General features: G+C 48.5%; 1 long non-coding RNA gene across 1 annotated transcript in view; it reads left to right on the forward strand.

Annotated features, from left to right (window-relative positions):
• The first annotated feature begins 1,543 nt into the window (after positions 1-1,543).
• LOC125541033 overlaps positions 1,544-12,914 on the forward strand; it is a 60,886-nt gene continuing 49,515 nt past the window's right edge. The window contains exons 1-2 of the long non-coding RNA XR_007297429.1: positions 1,544-1,839; positions 2,106-2,345. This is a non-coding gene — a long non-coding RNA (uncharacterized LOC125541033). The remainder of the gene's footprint in view (positions 1,840-2,105; positions 2,346-12,914) is intronic.

The following is a 12,914-nucleotide window of genomic DNA, read 5'->3' on the forward strand; positions in this document are numbered from 1 at the left end:
TCGTACTCCACGGGGAGGCCGGGCTCCGGCTTGGGCTCAACGAGGACGAAGCGGCCGGTGGGGGGGCGGAGTCGCCGATGCGGACACCGGAGCTGCGGGTGCGCGCGCTGACAGGCGTGTCCTGGGGCTTCGGCTTGATGGGGCGGAGGCAGGGAGAGCCCGACGAGCGGCCGGACGAGGAGGAGGACACCCCGGGCCGCTCCATGCGCCTCGGCGTCCAGGAGCTTCCACGGCGGCGTGAGAAGGACGGGGGAGCGGGGTACTCAAGGCGCGGCGTGTTGCCGCCCTCGATGTACTCGAGGACGGCCTCCAACGTGCGGCCGGGCACGCCCCACCACCGGCGCCGGCCCTCGGAATTGAGCCTGCCGGAGGGCACGACGCCGTTGGTGGCCTCGAGCTGCTCGGCGTGACGGCGGCGGAAGTAGGGCTCCCAGAGCGGGCTGTCGGGGACGTACCGTGGCCCCTCCCTCGCCGCCCGCGGCAGGGACGCGCGGATACGTGCGATCTCCGCACGTCGCGCCGCCCCGGTGGGTGGTGGTGGCACCGGCACGCCGCCGGCGCTGATCCTCCAAGCCCGGGCACCCGCATGTCCGGCGGGACCGGGTACTCGGCCTCGAAAAGGAGGCGAGCCTCGTCCTCGTGAAGATGGTGGTGCCCGAAGCCATTCGCCGCCGCGCCGTCACCTGAAAAGCGCTCGGCCATTCTTCTAAACTCGAGACGGCGAGAGGAGCAAGGGGGGAGAAATGGGCGCGTCGGCGGTGGAGTATCTATGCGTGTCTCCGGCGCGCTGGTGGTCGGCTTATATAGGCGGAGGCGCCGCGTGGTAGGCTTGGCCGGCGCGTTACGCGTGGCTTGATGGCGTGGCGGCCGAGGGGACGCGCGTCGCCCGGCCTTCAGTGCACCGCCCGTGAGGCATCAATGGAGGCTGACCAGCGCGCGCAGCGTGCAGCTTTGGCATTGATTCGCCGCGGGAAACGAGGCGATGAGGACGACGAAGCGGTGAGAAGGGAGTCGTGTTGCTGACGCGGCTGGCCCGCGGCTCTTCGCGCCAAAAACGATTCGCCCGGCGCCCCCGAGCGACCCCAGCGCGCCGGGTTCGGGTTGGGTCCGCCGGCACCAATTTCGGCCCGAGCCGGCGAAAACTGGGCCTTTGGGAGCACGACTGGGCCGATTTTTTGGCACCGGCGGCCGAAAAATCTCCCGGGAGGCCTTCTTGGGGGCGCGGCTAGAGATGCTCTTAGGGTTTCGATCTACGGAACGGCCGGGTTTCGCGTATGTTAGGCTTCTATAAGACGCGCTTGCCTCGGGCCCGTCCAGATATTGGCCAACGGAGCATGTGCCGTGTTTGGGCCGGCCCACGAAGCACGGCAGGTTTGGGCCCGACCGCTTCGCACTCACACCGACCCAGTCCACAAATCGGGTCACATCCAGCCCAGTCTATACCTACTAATAGAGCATGGGCGAACCAATCCCTCAAAAAAAAAGCATGAATGAACCAATTTGAGGTTGAATGGTTAGAGCAACTCTAGGGTTTCGCCCCCCATGACCGTCCCCGAGCCGGAGATGCCGGCGTCGGAGCACAGGCGTTTGTTCCTCGCCAGGTTCGACGTGCTCATCTTCCTGCATTGCGGGCTGCTTTGGGTCCTCTGCGCAGTGTACCTCGCCTTGGTCATCGCGCGTCTTGCCCTGGGTAAGCTCGAGGTTCCCCCCGCGCTCTGGTCTGCGTCCTGGGTCTGCGCTTACATCATTCTGTGTCTCACCCCCGCTTCCACGTTTCTCGTCGGCGCGCGCTCCTCGCGCTCCTTGCGCTCCCCGTACGACACCACCGACGCCAACAAGGTATCGCGGAAGAACTCCCCTTGCGCCTTAGAATATGTATGTAACTATGTATGACCCGATCTGCTTCGAAAATAAATAAATAACCGACCGATTTTACATGTGTGCGGTTTAAATTAAGCTGCCAATTCCAAATTAGAAATTGAGATCCATTGTTTTCCTGAATTCATAAGAGGCTACCGTATATATGGAAATGCCTCTGCGCCTGTCTATCTTTAGAGCATATAATATGATCTCGCACTGATTTTTCTTTTTTGTCGATGCTCAAGGACCCTGCCATGATTGGAGTCCCGTTTCGGCCGCCTTCATGCTGCTCGCAATTGATTATGATAAGGTGGTGGGTCTGTTGGGTGTGGAAGGATGTCAGAGGGAACGGATTGGTTCAATAGTGAGGGATGTGTGGTTAATGGGTGGTATTGCAACATGTTGTTTCGTCACCTTACCCAGTATGATAATGAGGCAGTGGAGGATGAAGATGAAGTAGAGGGTTATGTGGTTGTGTTGTTGAGGTATATACTCGCCCTCTTCTCTGTTCACCTATTGGTGCCACGTTATATGTTTTTATGAGCATGCTGTTTCTAGTTTCATGAATCCTGATAACTTGCGAGTTTTTTATTTGTGTCGTGATCATTTATACATGCAACCGAGTAACCCTTTTGGTGTTGATAACTTTATACCAAACTATTTTTTCGTACATCCCAGTTAGACCTACAAAAAAGTTTGGTTGCTCGGCTTTTTGATAGATGTTAGCTTTCCTAAAGTATTTGCATTTAACACTGATTTCTTTGGTAAAACAAGTTGCCATTTGACCAATCAGATTCATACGGAGATATCATCAATGGAAAGCTAGTATTGTTGGGAAATGTAGTAATTTCAAAATTTCTTACGCACACGCAAGATCGTAGTGATGCATAGCAATGAGATGGGAGAGTGTTGTCTACGTACCCTCGTAGACCGTTCGCGGAAGCGTTATATCAACGCGGTTGATGTAGTTGTACGTCTTCACGATCCGACCGATCCAAATACCGAAAGCACGACACCTCCGAGTTCTGCACACGTTCGGCTCGGTGACGTCCTCGCCTTCTCGATCCAGCAAGAGGGACGAAGTAGTATGTAACATCCCAAATTTTCGATTTGTAATGTTATACATAGATCATCCATGCATATCATGATTTGTTGCATTTCCATTCCGCAATGCTCGAAATCCTAAGCAACTCAAGGACCTATGGAGAGAGAGTTGGGGATTTTCCGGTTTTCATATTTGATTTTTTATCAAATAATGAAACGAGGATTTTGATTTTATAATTTTTCTCTCCGAAAAATATTTCATATTAAATCAAATGAGTGGAGATAATAGGACTTCTCCAAGATAATTAAAATATTAGAGGAAAAATATTAAAATCATTTATTGGATTTTATTTGGTTTTATTCAGATTCTATTTGCATTAGAAAAATTACACGTTTTCAAAATTGCATTTTAGGGCCAAGAAAATGTTCAACTCGTCCTAAATATTTTATTAGACGGTGAAAATTTGTTTTGGTATTTTTAGGTTTTTTTAGGATTTTATTTCGGTCGGCGAAGTTTAAAAAAAAAGGGTTCCCGTGCGGACTAGGCCTAAGGCCCAGCTGCGCCAGGCCGCCGCCGCCGCCTCCCCGCGCGCGAGCGCCGCCACCGCCGCCACCTCGGACAGAGTCCGAGCCGGACTCCGCCTCCGCCGCCGCGCCTTGCCCCCTACTCCAAGTCGCCGCCCCCCTCCTATATATACGCGCCGCCCCGGCCCCCACACCACCACACCACCACCGCCACCGCACCCCGCCCCGAGCCGCGCCGCGCCTCCCGCCGCCCGCCACCCGCGCCGCCGCCGCACCCTACCGCCCCGCCGCCCAAGCCCTCGCCGGAGGTAGCCGCCGGTTCCAACCGCTGGTTTTTCTAAAAAAAACCGTTCGTTTTTTTTTTCTTTTTCAAAACCCTAGTTTTCGTTTTTTAGATCGGTTTTTCTCTGGTTTATTTTTTTAGCGAGTGTTCGCTCGTTCGTTCATTTTAACGAACGCGTTCTTCGTTTAGGTCCAGATAACGAACGTTCGTTCGTTAATTTGTTCATCGTTTTTCTTTTTCTCGGATTTATTCCGCAATTTTTCTGATCGCGATTTCTGATCCAATCTTAGTTTCTGTTTATCTTTTTGCTCGTTTATCGGAATCAGGCGATTCAAGTGCCTGGAGTTTCGTCTCGAAACCCTCTTTCCGTTTAACCAACTCAAACAAGTTTTTGTTACTGTAAAATTTGACCTAGTTTCAGATTAGTAAACGAAGCTTCTTTCTTTCGTCGTTTGACTTTCGTTGCTTCGTTTGATTTGATTCTTTTTGCGTACCGGAGTTCTTAAGTTGAACTTTCTGGTCAACCTCTCTTATTTGAGTTTTGCTTGTGCATCGTTGCTTGTTACTTATGTACGTTATTGTTTTCTTGCGATAGAATTCCCGGAGTGCGAAGCGTGTTACTACGAGTCTCTAGGATTCGCGGATCGTCAGCAAGGCAAGTAACACCTTGATCATATCCCATTATTACCCAGTTTTTATGCATTAGTTCCAATCCTCAAACATTGCATGATTAGGATGTCATTAACTTGTGGGTTGGGAAGTAGTTGCTGAGGTAGAACCTATTGCCCTGTTATATTCAAACCCTTGGGAGTTACTTCTACGTATTGCTTATATTGCTATGCTATGCTCGTAGACGTGGTTTGGGTTTGAGTGAAATTCATGACAGATGTGAGATTGTTAATTAATGGTTCAACTTAAGGTGGCAACTTAATCAAACAACTGGGTGGATTGAGGCACCTGGGGAACCCAGTGTTGTCTGTAATTTTTTGGAAATCCCGGGGTACCCGTGTGATCTTCCTATGGACCGCCACCCAGGCTCAAAGGGAACTGAGATGATTCATGCTAGAAACTTCCGTGTGCAGCCACAAGCTATTATGGGCTCTAGCATAGTTGAGTAAGTTACGTGAAGCTCTTGAAGAGGTAGATCAGCAGGTAGTGGGTTTTATAGGTTTGGTATGGTCTACCCGGAGTAGAGAGTTAACGTTTCTGAAAGACTGTGTCTCGGTCATCCATTTCTCAAACACCCTGCAGTGCGAGAAATCCAATGGAGGCGATCGAGTCTTGTGGAGAAAAGTGCGCAAACCTCTGTAGAGTGTACAATCTAATCATGGTTAGCCGTGTCCCCGGTTATGGACAATTCTTGAGTATCTAGTACTTGGGTTATCACATGTATCTCACCATGTTTAATTAATATTGTTGGGTTGTTAATCACTTTAATTGTGATTGAGTTGGGGGTACCTTCTCAATGATGTTTCAACCACCATGATAGTTAAATAAAAATCTATTCCTTTGTTGTAGGGAAAAATTGGCTTTTCGCAAAAACTATAACCATAGAGCTTTCCACCAGCCATATATGCATGTAGTGATAGCATTATTCTGTTTCTGCTCTACTGTGTTATATTGCCAGCATATTCCATGTGCTGACCCATTTTCGGCCTGCAACGTATCATGTTGCAGACTTTTTAGACGAGAAGTAAGGTTCGTTAGGTCGTTGTCGTGCAGCTCAGCTATGCCGTTGGAGTTGATGGACTCACCTTATCTTCCAAGCCTTCCGCTGTTATCGCATTAGATGGCCTTAAGCCATGTTATTGTAATAAGTTCTCTTTGGAGACATTCGATGTAATAGTGTGTGATTGATACTCTGTTATAAATCCTACGAGTACTGTGTGTGTCAGCATTACCGATCCAGGGATGACACTAAAGCACAGAGACTTGACCATCTGAGGTCGGGTCGCTACAAGATGGTATCAGAGCACACGCTGAGTGTAGGACACGACCCCTAAGATAAACCCTAGGTCACACTTCTCTTCTCATTTCTGACTCCTCTCCATTTTCTACTCTTTAGGATGACGGAGATGAAGAACAAGTTTGCACAACCGGATGAAGACACACCTTTTGGACGCCATTTGAAGGAAGTCACTAGGTACTTGAACATTGGAATACCAAGCTTCACCGGGACGTACAACGCCACTTTACCTGAAGAGGAGCGCTGGATGATTCAAGTACAAGTTCCAGGAAGGACGTTCTCGCCAACTTCTAAACCCATAGAATTTTCCTTCGACGCACCAACCTGGAGTTTAAGAAAGATTATGGCAGCTCACATCACCATGGGACGCATTGGAGAAGTTTACAACAGGGAGCTTAAGGACACTATCTACCAAATATGTGGGCACCGAGACGAGCAATGGGAAGTAATCAGCACTAAGAAGGATAGATCCATTGCAGCTTTCATCCAGGAGTTAAACCAGCACATTCGACGTCAGGAGAACCAGATGTGTGTGGACATGATGGACTTGAAGAAGGCGAAGACTAGGATCATTGAGCTGGAGGAAGAACTCAAGTTTACCCGCGATAGATATGAGGAGGAAATCAAGACACTACTGGAGAAGAATGACGACTTAGTCAAGAAGATCGGAGTATTCATGGGAGGACCAGCACCAATAGAAGAAGAAGAACCCAAGGAAATACGCCCCGAGGACTACATCATCATCGACGACACCGACTCCGACCCTAGTGATGATGACTTTGAAGACGAAGCTAGAGCAGACATCATGGAGTCTTCCATCGATCAAAATTTCTAGATGACCACCAACCATTAGTAGTATTTCCCCCATGTATATAGTAGTAGTGAGCACTTTTGCGATAGTTCTAGACCGTTTGTATGCCCTTGCTTGATTGATTGAGTGAAATGATTGTGTTTGTCTTATGTGCATATGGGTAGTGCTTTCTCATTAGACCCCTTTTCTATTCTAATCTCTTCCATCTAAACCCATCAGATGCCTCCGAGACGTGACACCGGTTTTGCCTTTCTGCCGGAGCTCACCCAGTTGATCCAGCAGCAGAATGCCTTGATGCAATTGCTAGTTCAGAATCAGGGCAACAACAACAACAACCCACCGCCAGTGGACAACCTAGCCCGTTTTCTAAGGTTACAGCCGCCGGTGTTTTCCAGTAGCACCGAGCCTATTGTTGCTGATGATTGGCTACGCCGAATTGGGAGGGAGTTGAACACCGCAGGTTGCATAGATGCTGAGAAGGTGCGCTTTGCCGCACATCAATTGGATGGACTAGCAGCCTCATGGTGGGAGAATTACACAGCCACTTTTCACTAGTGCAGAACCGGGCAATAGCACCGGTTCGTAAGGCCCTTTAGTGCCGGTTCCATAACCGGCACTAAAGTGTGGTCACTAAAGGCCCCCCCCCCTTTAGTACCAGTTCAGCACGAACCGGTGCTAAAGGGCAACCACGTGGCACGAGCCAGCTCCGGGGGCCGGGAGCCCTTTAGTACCGGTTGGTAACACCAACCGGTACTAAAATGTTTGGGGGGTTTTTGGTTTTATGATTTCTTTTTCATTTAATTTTGTGTTTTCCATTTTAATTCTTTTTCGTTTGCTGGTATTTTACGATACTACACATTGTACACGTTATGCATATATATATATATATAAATAGAATTTCTAGTAGAACCAATCATATATATATCATCAATGTCTCACAAACCACCATATTAATTCACACATACACACATGTATAGCTATATACAATTTCTCCTACATATGCATGTTGCCTTCGGAGCCAGTGGCATTAGCCTAATTGGTGCCTTCGGAGCACGTTGACAATTGGAAGTGGTTCATGACCTGGTCGATGCGGGCGGTAGCGGGTAATAGTATTCTCCCTTCGGATTTATGACCTGGTCGAGCAAAAATCCCGCTATTTCCTCTTGAAGTGCTTCTACGCGCTCCGTTTCTAGGAGCTTGTCCCGCACCTCTTTGAACTGTTAAGAAGGAGATCAATATGCATGTGTATTAGTTGTGTGACTAGATATCGATAATGGTGTAAAAATTGTGAATAGTGTTCTGACAAGCGTACCCATTCCTGTCTTTGAGATCTGCTCCTTTCGGACGCCATCATGCGAATGTTCTCGCAAACGCAAAATGCACACAGATCAGTCCCCTACGCCTGCTTCAAGGCCTTTATTACGAGAATGGAATTTAATTTGATCAGATAATAATTAATCAAGCATGATAATTAAAGAGATGGCAGCTAGCTAGCTAGCTAGTACTACTTAATTACTTACCTTGGGTCGAAACCATTTCAGCTGTCGTTTCCATCCGCCTTCGGTGACGCTGATGAACCTTGCCCAAGCCCTGCCCGCCGACAAAGAAAATGAATAAAGGGGTTATTAAATAGTTCATTTCATGAAATGATGAACTAAATAGGCTGAGATATATAGTTAATAATGATTGAAATTACCTGTTGACTATCCCAAACAAGATGTTATAGTCACTATTTGCTTTGAGTAGTGAGTCCAGTATTTGAACTATTCCGGCGTCAACTTTAATGATACACAAGATCCAGTGAAATCTGCATGCACACATGTTTGCATGTCTTAATTAAGCGGGCATATGTAAGCAAAAACATGTAGCTAGCTAGTAGGCAAAAACAGAGAATTTGTAGTACAAGAAAGTGTGACTCACTGGAAGTTGTAAGGAAGTAGTATATCTTCATTGTATTTGAGGCGCTTCAAGAACTCTAGCATGCTGTCCTCTACCTGCTTTTCATGATGCTTGTTTATTTTCCATGTGTATTCATTAATGGTGTTTGGGTCAATGAACCCAATGCCATAGCGTCCACCTTTTCTCATTTCATACATCTTCATCCTGCATAATACCACAGAAAAGAATATAGTGAGGATAATTACAGGTAATGATTGATCAAAAGGATCACTACAGCTAGCTTGAGACTTAAATTACAGAAAGAAATCACTTACAGACAATAGCAACTGACGATAGATTTGTCGAGTGCGTCTTGATTGTATAACTGAAACAGTTCAGAATACTCAACGGTCACAGGTTTCTCATGGTAGTAATGATCCTTATTGACTTGCACCATGAGGGACTCTCGATCGGATCTCTTGGTAATGTCCATGTACCATTGATGCAATTCATACATTCTCGTTGGGAGCTTCTTGACCTCTTCTGGCTTGACCAAAGGTTGGCCCCGGGCATATTTCCATTTTATTTCCTCCTCTGTAAGCACAGGCATGTCCTCGATCTCGAGGAGTTGTCCAACAGTGATGTTGAGAGTTTCAGCCAGCATTATATGCTCCTGGGTTATTACCACATCGCCCACCTCGGGAACGTAAACTGTTTGCCCACAATAATATTGGGCGCGCGTACTGTCACGTGTTGTTCGCGGCACAACAAGCGGGGGGATCGATTGCGTCGCCTGTTCTCCCAGCTGGGCAATGGTTTTCCCACATTTTTGACAACTGCTTGTTGTTTGCTCGAGCTCGAGCTCGCCTCCTTCTGTAGACGTTGTCGATGTAACTTCCTGATGTGGCGCTCATAGTCTGTGTCAACAGGCTTAGGAGCTGGTGGTTGAGCCATACGAATGAAGTGGTCAACTACTTCCACAGGCACTTTCTCCCTTGGCGGCGGTGGCGGTTTCGGTCCAAAATGGGCGTCGACTTCTGCCCGCACTATGGCATTGGTTTGCTCCTCGGTCCTGTCATAAGCCCTCTCAGGAAGAGGAGTAGTGAGGTTTGGACCATATTTATATCGCTTGCCTCCGCCTGTACTTCCTGTACTATGACCTCGACTCGTACCGCTACGCACCATAGCTGCGGGGTGTCTCTTCTGCGATTGCTGAGGCGGCGGAGACGGCTGACGGGGCTGAGTTGGACGAGGAGGAGTGGCCTGAAGCTGTGCCGGACTTGCAGTGGCCTGAGGTTGTGCCGGACTTGGAGGAGGAGTGGACGTCTGACGCTGTGTCGGACTTGGAGGAGGAGTGGCCTGACACTTTGCCGGACTTGGAGGAGGAGGAGTGGCCTCACGCGTTGGTGGACTTGGAGGAGCGGGAGTCTGCTGACTCGGTGGCGGACTTCGACGAGGAGTCGGGTGACGCGGTGTCGGTGGCCTTCGAAAGATGATGCAATCCTTTCTCCATAGGATGATACGATGTTTGGCATCTCCGAGTGTGTGCTCCTCGTCACCTCCAGGAATGTCAAGCTCTAGCCCCGAATATTGGTCCACCACCTCATCAACCACGACACGAGCATAGCCTGCTGGAATCGGGTTGCAATGGAAGGTTGCATCGGGGGAATTTGTATAAGCAACGCCGTCCGCCACCTTCAAGGATATGTTCTTAATTTTGAAGTGTAGCTCGCAGTTAGTGTTCTCCGTGATGTCATCCACGGGGTATCTATCCAGCATTGCGTCAAACGGGGCGGAACCCACGCTGCTTCTCGGCATGGATGGGGCGGTGGTATCCAATGTTGGATCATCCCCTAGCTGCTGCAGCTGCTGAGACCCCCTTTGCTGGCTAAGTGAGTCGATCAACTCCTGCTGCCGCTGGAATTTGATTGCCAAGTCCACGTGCGCTGATTCTAGGCCTTGAAGGCGTTCATAGTCGAGCTTCCTCTGCTCCTCCTCCATCTTCCTCTTCTTCTCCTCCGCAATCTTCTTTCTCGCACGGGTTCTGTAGTCGGCGTTCCAGTCCGAAAACCCCTCATACCACGGAATAGCGCCCATGCCTCGTGTTCTTCCCGGGTGTTCAGGATTTCCCAGGGCACGTGTAAGCTCGTCGTTCTCTCTGTTGGGCTCGAACAACCCGGATCGAGCCTCTTCTATTGCAACAAGTAGCTTATCTTCGGCTCCGTCCAGACATGCCTTCTTGGAAACTTTGCCTGTCTTCGGGTCCAACTCCCCCCCCATGCGCATAGAACCAAGTCTTGCACCTGGGGGGCCAGCTCAATGTTTCTGGAGTGACACCTGCATCCAGCATCTCTTTCTCAGACTTATCCCACTTAGGCATTCCCACCGCATAGCCACCTGGCCCCAGCTTATGGAACTTATCCTTTTTTGCGGCATTGGCCTTGTTTATTCTTCACCGTTCCTTAGATAATTCCGAATCCTTGAATTTCACGAAATTGTCCCAATGAGCACTTTGATTCTCTAGTGTTCCCTCGAATACTGGAGTCTTCCTTCCTCCCTTGACGTACTTGTCCCATTCACGATTCTTGTGGTTCTTGAATGCAACCGCCATCTTCCTAAGAGCAGCGTCCTTGACTTTCTGCACATCTGCTTCTGTGAAATGATCTGGTAGGGTGAAATGTTCCATGAGAGTATCCCAAAGCAGACTTTTTTGTCTATCGTTGACAAAAGTAAGATCTGGACATGGCTTTGCTGGCTCTCTCCATTCTTGAAGGGATATCGGGAGTTGGTCCTTCACAAGAACTCCGCACTGACGAACGAACTTGTCCGCAATCTTCTTAGGCATTAATGGTTCGCCATTAGGTTTGATTGCCTCGATATTATACTTTACGCCCTCCTTCAACTTTTTGTTCGGGCCTCGTTTCGTCCTGTTGCCTGAAGATTTGCTCGATCCGGATGGCTGAAAGAAGAAAGATCGATTCGTTAATATATCTTCAACTCATTTAAAACATGTGATGATCACCAGATGCCTGCTTATATAAATATATATACCTCTCCGGTGTTGTCATAATCGTAGTTCATGACTTCATCAATTCGGTTGTCGCGATCGAATATCATATCACCCTCTCCGCTGTTGTTTAGAAATTCAGAGCCGTCATAATCTTCTTCATTCTGTTCATCATCTGGCCCGCGTATTATATCAAACATGGTTTGTTCTCCTCTCTATCGGTATTGTCCGCCATAGCTTTTATTTAACTATGCCAAAAGAAATATAAAACAATTTAGTATTTGAATTACATCATCTCGAATAATAGATATAATCTCGAATACATCGTCTCGAATAATAGATATAATCTCGAATACATCGTCTCGAATAATAGATATAATCTCGAATACACCGTCTCGAATAATAGATATAATCTCGAATACATCGTCTCGAATAATATATAATCTCGAATACATCGTCTTGAATATTATATATCGAGTACATCACTGGTTAGGTAGCTAATAAAGATCGAATACTACAGAAGAATCTAGGACACTCGCGGTTCCTGCGACGCGGGCGGTGGACACCCAAAGAGAAGGAACCCTCACAGGATCATAGCTGAAGTGAGATCCCTGAAGAAACTGCCAGGTATTGGAGAACCTGCCGCCCTCTAACGCAACCATGTAGCGATGGACGTGCTCGTCCTCCTCCCTGACACGGTGACGTACCACCTCCGGCGGGGCCGGCTCCCTCCGCACCGAGACTGGCCCACGTGAACGCCACCAAATGAGATCAGGGTCGACGACGGGACTCGGGGCCGGGTTCCTCATCAAGAGGCGCGCCCCTCCAGGCAGCACCTCCCAGTGCCAGCCCGGCGGAGCCCAGTCCTGGACATGGGTCAGTCGGACGTCGTCGCGGACAGGTCAACGACGAGGATGCGGGCCGGGCATCATCGAGAACAAATACTAGCTATATGCCTGCAAAAAGTAACATTTTTTTAATGATTGGATTTTGATAACTAAAATTTCTAACATTTCTATATAACACTAATTATGCTATCATTGCATATGTCAAAATTCTATATGCTATTTCATACTAATTAAGCATCTAACACTAAAAACAAAAAACACAACTTTTATACATCCATTAAAAAACTGAAAAACAACATTATATAAAAAATTTCCATAATAATTAAACACTAATTATATCCATCTAACATGCATTCATACATATATACTAGTGAAAAAATAATAATCTAAAAAATCTAAACTAATTAAACATACAAAATACGTATATACTAATATATACATGCATTAATTCATACATATGTACGTGTGTGTGTGTTCATCATGCTTGTGTGTGTGTGTATGGGCTCGGGGAGGGGCGGCGCCAATGGGTGCCGCCGGGGGCGAGGGAGAGGGGTTAGAGGGGGAGAGCTCACAGCGGGGCGACGGCGAGGCGATGGCCGGGGGCGGCGACGGGCCGGGGCGTGACGCGGGGGCGGCGACACGGGGACGGCGCGACGGGGACGGGCCCAGGGCGGCGATGGAGACGAGGGCGG

Source organism: Triticum urartu, chromosome 2, assembly GCF_003073215.2.
Source record: "Triticum urartu cultivar G1812 chromosome 2, Tu2.1, whole genome shotgun sequence".
NCBI classification, from domain to species: Eukaryota; Viridiplantae; Streptophyta; class Magnoliopsida; order Poales; family Poaceae; genus Triticum; species Triticum urartu.